The sequence below is a fragment of the Arvicanthis niloticus genome, chromosome 1, assembly GCF_011762505.2.
Source record: "Arvicanthis niloticus isolate mArvNil1 chromosome 1, mArvNil1.pat.X, whole genome shotgun sequence".
Lineage (NCBI taxonomy): Eukaryota > Metazoa > Chordata > Mammalia > Rodentia > Muridae > Arvicanthis > Arvicanthis niloticus.
Window position 1 is genome coordinate 120,740,348 of NC_047658.1, and position 8,898 is coordinate 120,749,245.

The following is an 8,898-nucleotide window of genomic DNA, read 5'->3' on the forward strand; positions in this document are numbered from 1 at the left end:
AGGTTCTATTGAATTCATACAGTATATATTGAATCTATTCTATATATATATTGAATATATACAGCTAGGGCCTATATAGGAAGAAGACTGAATAATCCTAAGGATGGAGGGTGCAAAGTACATAGGGCCTTTTTTTTTTTTTTTTTTTTTTTAATAAGGATGAGTTCTATTTTCTGAGAGACAAAGACCATGATTAGGGCCTAAACAGTTCTCAAGATCTGGGGCAAATTCAGGTGGCTGCTGCTCCTAATAGAATAGCAAAGGACCACCAGGTTGTTTGATGAGAATATTAAATGCAGTAAGGGAAAAAGGTCAAGTAACATATAAAGGCAGACCTATCAGAATTACACCAGACTTCTCAACAGAGACTATAAAAGCCAGAAGATCCTGGGCAGATGTCACAGAGACCCTAAGAGAACAAAAATGCCAGCCCAGGCTACTATACCCAGCAAAACTCTCAATTACCATATATGGAGAAACCAAGATATTCCATGACAAAACCAGATTTACAAAATATCCACAAATCCAGAACTACAAAAGATAATAGATGGAAAAATCCAACACAAGGAGGGAAACTACAGCCTAGGAAAAGAAAAAAAAAGTAATCTTTCAACAAACCCAAAAGAAGGTAGCCACACAAGCATAATTCCACCTCTAACAACAAAAATAACAGGAAGCAACAGTCACCGTTCCTTAATATCTGATACACATGTTAGTCTGATTATGAGATAAGGTTGAAGCTAGCGAACCAAATGGTTCTTCACTGTTACTCAAGTTATTCTCTGCAAATGGAAAGAAGGATGGGCTGGCACGGTGGGTAAGCAAGCTCCATGGCTCTGCAGAAGAGGAATGCAGCTATGGCTATGGGATACATGACTTACTAGTGTGGAAATTAATCATGTCATCAATAAGAGACGTCTTTGGTACATAGCTTTGGACGAACCAAATCATTAGAAGCCCATTCAGTATAATACAGGCCAGTTATCCAAAACCGAAGATAGAATCATGTTGGTGATTCTTTTTCTAACTCTGAACCCACTTTGCCCATCTCCTCCTCAGCTGCAATTTTAGGAGGAAACAAATAAAACATACCCCTGAGAGGCTTCTATCCCAGAGGGGTTCTGGAGGTCATGCAAAATTGTATACCCATGTTGGGAAGTATTCAGAGAGGGGCTCAACATTATTATTTTGATTCATTCAACTAAGTCACATTATCCCTCACTTTCCAACAAGAAGGAAAAAGTGTGAACAAGATCAAAGTCTGGTCAGTCTGACAGAACCAATGGGAGGAAGCATGGTGCATGAGGCAGACACCTGGACCTGAGTATTCTGTAGCATTGAGAGTTACGTGGAGAGAGATGGATGCTGGTGTGAAAAGGTGCTGACAATCAAGTTTCCCTTCTCTTTCTCCCCACAGCTGTTCTTCTCTACTCTAGCTGTCCTGTACCAGAGTCTTTGATTTCCTAGGCTTCTGAACAGGAGTATACAGTAAAAGCCCCTGATTTTCATTTTGATTCTGTTAGTGGGAAGGAAGCAATAGCATCAAATAGCTTAAGTCATATTTTTGATGGGGAAGGGAAATAAAGGGAACCCGAAGAATAGCATCATTTGGATGGATTCAGGACTTGATGCAGAAAGGGACATCTTGTTTGACATCTGCTCCACTTGGACATGTAGGTTGCCCTCTGGGCCTGTGTGTAGGCTAGCAAAATCTGAGGCTGCAAAGGAGGATGGGAAAGCCCAGCTGGGGTGAGAGACTCAAGTCTGCAAGCCTGCTTAGAGACCATTTCCTAACACAACATTGCCACCTACTGGACAGAGCTGGGAGGTACATTCCTTCCAAACAGGCAGCCAAGATCCCTAGGGCGATGACTCAATGATATTTAATAACAAAGAAAGTATGCCATTTAAATATATAGTTTTAACCAAGACTTTAGCCTGCATAGTCCTAGTGTTATTGATTTAACCAAAACCCAACCAACCAAACAACCAACCAAACAAACAAAACTCAAGAGCCTTGCTGAAGGCAATTTACAAGTTTTTCACTCTGAATTCACTGAACAGAACAAAACAGGGACCTTGGCACACACACATTTCATATGGAAAGAGATCAAACCCAAGGATAATCAGCATATAGAACACCAGAGTTATCCTAGGATCTTTATCCAGAGATGTCCCATTAATCCAGGGACACTATCAAATCTTCCATACCTTACCAGAAAGAAGGATGTGTGCCACCTGACAGACTTTTGGGTCAGTGAAGGAGGACAGGAATGTGGTTACCATTTAAATGATGTATCTGAGCCTTTCCTGTTACTCCTTTGACCATATTTGATGGCACGCTGACAGTTTTATCCACTCTAGCCCGAGGAAAGCATGGCAGACCGGGTCTCAGACAGCCAAGGAAGGGAGATTTTGATCATGGCACCATAGAAGATGCCAACACTGGGTTGGATACGGATGCTGGACTCGGATGCTGGATATGGATGAGGGGGATGGACAGTAGCAGAGAGATGCAGCTGAGATAAAAACGTGATCATGTCGCTGGATACAGAAAAGCATTCGGCAAAATTAAACAATTCACAAGCACTCTCGGCAAACTAGTAACAGAGCTTAGTTTCTCAGGATGATAAAGAGCTTTAAAAACCCTACATCTATTATGATATGTAATGGTAGGAGACGTAAACACATTCCTGCCAAGATCAAACACGAGGCAATGATGTTTACAGTCACCACTCCGATTCAATACTAGAAGTCCTAGTTGATTTAATACAAGAAATAAGTAACGTGGATTAAAAAGGAAGAGAAAGGCTCTTTGCAGAATACATTTTTGTCTATGTGCCTTTTTAAAGAGTTAAATAATGAACAACAGCCACAAAAACTTGCTGGGATTGATGAATGAATGATCTAGTTCATTGTTGATGTTATAACAAACTACTTGAGCCTGGCATACTTTAATTTTTTCCCTTCCTTGTTTTTATGGGTCTGTATCTTTTGCCTGCATATATGTCTATGTATTATATGCATGTCTAGTGCCATGTAGCCAGGAGGAAGTTGTCAGATGCTTTGGAACTGAACTTACAAACATTGGGATGGGGCCGCCATCTCTCCAGCCCTGGTCTGGGTTATTTTTGAGAAGTAGAAGTTTGTTACATGTATCTGCGGAGAGTGGGAAGTCCAAGATCTAAGGGCTTCTGTATCTGGGAAACGTCACTGCCTCCAAGATGATGTCATTTGTTGCATCCTTGGATGACAGACTGTGGAAGGACAAAAGGGATGGAAAGTGATGTCACTCGTTACAGCTCTGCCTGTTAATCTTATTCCACGGAGTCTTAGGAAACTTAACAACATGTGGGTTCTAGCGGGACATATATATTGAGCCCATAGTGGATATAAGAGCAACTGTAGAGTTAACAGATAATACAAAAAATTCTTATTTACCAGCAATTAGCAATTGGAATTTGACATTTAAAACAATGTTTTTTACTCTAAATATGTCCTATTTATAACAACCCAATATAACTTATTATTACAGCTTGTGAGTCAACAGTATACACTACTGAGGGAGGCAAACACGTATATCAATAGAATTGAATATGGAAATTGAAACTGGATAGGCTCACAGGAATATTTCCAGATGGCGTTGATAAAGATACCAAAGAAATTCAGATGAAACTTTTCCATAAATCACACTGGAGCAATAAGTCCTCAAAGTCCCAACAGAGGGAAAAGGCAGGGAGGGATCATTTTTCACATGATAATTAATTTAAAACGTACCATAGATCTACATATAAATTGTAAAATCATAAGCCTTATAAAGACAACAGAAAAGTCATCAAATCTAAAAGACAGTCAAGCAATTCTTACATTTAATACAGAGAATGGAAGCCAGAAAGTTGTGGAAAAACAAAAACCCCGTTAAGGATGAAAAGAGGCCCCAGCTTGATAGAAGATATTTTCAAGTCAAGCATCCAAAGGTTTTCATTGAGGATACTTTTAATGTTCTCACTTCATTTAAAAAGTAGCCAAACACATGAACAAACATTTCACAAAGAAGATGCAGAAATCAAGTAGTCACATAGGGAAACACTAAATAAACATCACTATCACCAACACACAGTATGTTCACATACAATAAAAGCTCAAGAAATATCATGGCACCCCTACTAGGAACACTAAAATAAAGTATATTGGTAATTGGATTCATAAAATGGCTCAGTGGCTAACAGAACTTGCCACACACCAAATAACCTCAGTTCAGTGCCCAGGACCCACACAGTTATAAGAAAACTGACCTCCCCCCACCCCCCATACACACCACAGTTTGTGTCTCCTCACGATGATGATGGTGATGGTGGTGGTGATGATGATGATGGTGGTGATGATGATGATAGATTTTACTTAGGAGAGATAGAGACTAGAGGTTGAGTACATTGCTAGTTGAAAGGAAGAAACGACACAACCACACTAGAAAACTGACCCCAAATCAATGGCTGGGGAGGTCCTACGTCCTAGGGTAGAAGATGCCACTGCTATTTCTTAAACAGTCTTGTGGTCAAAATTCCTTCTAAATATTTATGTGTATGCTCACAGACCTAGGCAGAAGCTTCCTTTAAAAACCGGGTATTAATCAACGCAGAGACTCATAGTTGGTCAAAGTGTTGAGAATAAAACGGAGTTCTCAGCCCTAAATGGGACATCAAAAACCCTTATCAAGTTCTAGACAGTAACTAAGAGGTGTGAAATAGCCTGTAATGCTTTGGGGGGGTTGTGTAGAGCTGCTTTAAAAGAGGTAGCCTACATCTGGCACTAGGCTTTTTATTTGATAGTCAATAGTGTCTGGGGGTAGTTCTACATAAACCCATTTTATGTGTACATATATTATACAACATCCAATGGGTACAGAATATAGGGGTCTATTTCTTTGTTTCGTATTGACTTTCAAAAGGCAGTCCAACATTTCAGCCTGCTCTGGTTTCTACATAGACAACATCAAGTTTATACCGTAAACGCATACATCCCTTGGCACTGGCTTTCAGTGGTCACAACTGTGTGGCATTTGACCAGTGGAGAGCATGAAAGCTCTAGGGAGCTGGTGCAAGCTGACAGAGGGCGTGGCTTCTGCATATTTGACACACCTCCGGGATTTAGGCCTGGAGGAGGTAATAGGAGGCCAGAGGAAGAAGGCGTGGGGCTGTGCCTGCGTGTGTGAGTACGTCAGTGCGAGCAACCGCCCTGGTGAGTTACAAGTGTAGTAGCTCGGGCCGCGTATACCAATGGCCCTGAGCTGAAAACAAAAGTTAGTGGCTGCAAACCTGGGTCCGGGCGGTGGCCCTCGGAACCGGGATGGCGCATGTGCTCTCGGCACCGGGAGACTAGGGAAGCCTCCGCGGGCACGAGCTCGCCTTGGCACTCTGCCTGGGAGGGGCAACTTCTTCTGGAAGGCACTGAGAGGAGCCGCAGGGAGGGGGAGCTGTGCCACCGCGGTCGCCGTGCTCCGTGTGGAGAGAGGGCGGAGGGCGTGACCGTGCGGCGCGATCCACGCGGGCGCCCGCGGAGCCCCAGGCGCAACTGGTGCGAGGCGGGTGCAGCGTCGAGCTCCGGCCGTGCGCCCCCGGGTGGCTTTGCAAAGCGGGGAGGCGAGTGCGCAGAGCCGGGCCTTTGCATGAAGCCGCTGGACCCCTCGGAGCAGCGGCAGCGGCAGCGACAGCGGCGGAGGAGCTCGGCGGAGCGCAGTCGGAGGCGGGCGGCCCTGGTGTCCAGCTGAGGCTTTCCGGGAAGCGGTGGCGCCGGAGGCCCGGTGTGCAGGGATGGGGAAGCGGTCATCTCAGTGCTCTTCATGCTCCAGACCTCAGCCCTGGACCCTAGTGGTGTAGGAATGGCTGATCGAGTACGGCCGCTGGCGTCCCTACATCCCAGTTGTGAGCCACCACTTCAAGGTGGTGGTGTGCGCTGGTCCCTGCGCCGGGGGCAGCGTAGTGCTGGGCCAGGTGGGGAATGTCAACGACCTGCAGTCTATGAACCAGTTCCGCCAAGCACGGGTGAGCCATCCGCATCCCTGGTCTGTCCGCCATTGACTCACCCAGTGGACAGCTTTGCTTACTGGCATGAACTATAGATGTTGAGAGCAGGTGCTTCTCTTCCCTGGATCCTCACAGGATCCCAGAATCACCTCCAAGTAAGTGTTCTTGCAAGTAGTTTAAAGTGTCTTGATTATGTAAATCCAGCTTCAGCATAGCCAAAGGTGACCCCTTTATGCCCCCCACCCCCAGTCCCTTAGAGGCCCTTTGCATGGGAACTCTAGGGCTTTGCAGCCCCAAGGAAGTGCTGACTCTTCAGCAAGACACTGATGAAGCTCTTTGACTGCTCAAACCTCAGCTGACTCTGCTTTGCCTCAAGCACCTTTGGGACTACCATACACCTCCCCCTCCCTTCAAGCTGGCCGACTCTGGCCCTCTTCTATGGACCCTGCCTTCCCACTGACAGCTCCTGGATGTAAGACTTGGGAAGCCATAGGGATTCCCAGTCCCTAATTACAGTCTAATGTGTGAAAAGTGCTGGAAAATTACTGGGAAGAGAGATTGGAGCCAGGGATTCCAGAGCTGGAGAATCCTGGATGTGGTGGAGAGAAGAGGGGGCAGGATTGGGCTCTGGTAGGCCTAGAAGAGAAGCTGCCCCCTTTGTCCACAGAGTACAGGACAGAGAGAATGTTCTGCAACATTCTTCAACAGAGTGGAGAATGTCTCTGCCAGCTATGCCCCAGACAGGGGCTTGGCATCTAGAATATATAAAGAACAGCAGTAATTAAACTCCAAAATGGCCAGTCAATAAATTGGCCAATGAATAGAAGACGTGGTTCACAAAAGTAGAACCACAAATGGACACCAAGGATTAAAAAGGCGTTCTGTATTCTTTGTCACCAAGGGAATGAAAACTGAAGCTACATTTTAGATTCCACCTCACCCCAGTGACAGTTACTACGATAAAGAGCCACCAGTGCTGTTGAGGATGTGAGGAAAGAGGAATCCTTAGTCTGTGTTGGAGTTAATGTAACCTAGTACAGCCAGTATATAAATTAGTATATGTTCCTAAAAAATAAAAAAAACAGAACTTCTCTATGACCCAGATATAATTCTGAGTATGTGTCCATATATATTCTGAGTGTGTGTGTGTATGTGTGTGTGTGTGTGTAATATTCTACCACAGAGATACCTGCACATCCACGTTTATTGGTTCTCTGTTCTCAATAGTGAAGGAATGGAAGCAACCCAGACGGAGCCCACAGATAAACAGATAAGGAAAACGTGACACATACATAAATGGAATATATTCAGCTGCCAAGAAAAAGAACGAAATCACGTAACTCACAGGAAAATGATTGAATATGGGAATTAGAAAAAAAAAAACCCTCAGGGTTTAGACAGACAGCACATCTCCCATATGAGGACCCTCGCTTATAAAGTCTGTCTGTATATAAGTTGGGGTCAATTCTGTGATTGTAGGCTCTGAAATCAGAAAAGAGCTCACAAGGAGGGAAAGGAGATGTTGCAGAAGCAGAGGGCTGGCACAGAGGAGATGAATGTGGAAACGGAGGGTGTGTGTAAGTTACAGCAAGGGGTTAGGGCAGGGGGGGCTGGGAGGGGTGAGGCGATTCAACAAAATAAATGTCTGAAAGTGGCACAATAAAACCTAATTCTCTGTGTTAATTATTAATTAAAAATAAACTGTTTAAAAAAAATAAAACTATGAAAACTGAGACGTATATACAAAGATGCCTCTTGTGTTGTTCTTTTAAAATAACAGTAAGGTTTTGAGGTGTCCTAAATTTCAAAAGCAGAAAATGGTTAAATAAATCATGAATTTCTGTATTGAAATTCTGATCATTATGCAAGTATTAAAGCTAAGTCTAAAAAATAATTTTCTTTTCCCTTCCTCCTTTTTCTCCCTTCCCTTTCATCTCCACACTCCCTTTGCAATGTAGTTGCAAAGCTGCAAAGTTTTCAGTTACCCCAATACCTTCTAGACTTCCTGCTAGATGCTATTACTCAGTGGACTCACTTAAGGGGTGTCAACATCAAATTTTGAACCCAGAGAACTGATTTCAAGGTTTTTGTTCTTCAGTGGGATTTTTATAGTGTTCATAATGCTGTGTAAAAGAAAAACTGGAAAGCTATCCAGACTTTGCTCTGCTAAGAATCACAAGGTAAGTGAAGTATGGGAGTTGCTGTGTTCCCTTTGGTTTCTGGATCCTACCTGACACTGGCAAAAATGAGCAGATTTCAAATCACTGACCAGCAAAATATTGACTAAAGTTGCTTAGTTAAGAGCTTACACGAGCCGGGCGGTGGTGGCGCACGCCTTTAATCCCAGCACTTGGGAGGCAGAGGCAGGCGGATTTCTGAGTTCGAGGCCAGCCTGGTCTATAGAGTGAGTTCCAGGACAGCCAGGGCTACACAGAGAAACCCTGTCTCAAAAAACAAAAACAAAAAAAAACAAAAACAAAAGAGCTTACACGAGACATGGTTGCTGATACAGTGCCTGCCATGTAATTAGGAGGACTTAAATTCTGATCTCCAGCACCACACTTAAGTGTGGGACACAGCTAAGCACGCTTGTTAATGCCAGCGCTGGGAAGAGGGAGACAAGAGGAGCTCCTGGGCTTGCTGCCCAGCCAGTCTCACCAGTCTCACCAAATTGGAAAATTCTAGGTTCAAAAAATAAGATAGAGAGCCATTGAGGAAGACACCTAACTTCTGGTTTCCATATGTATACACAATGACATGAGCACTCCACACTATGCAGAAGAACATGTGAGCATGCGCACACCCCCTATTTACATTTAAGTAAGGATGATCACCTTCAGCAACTCTGAGAAAAACAAAGTGTATTCATATGAGG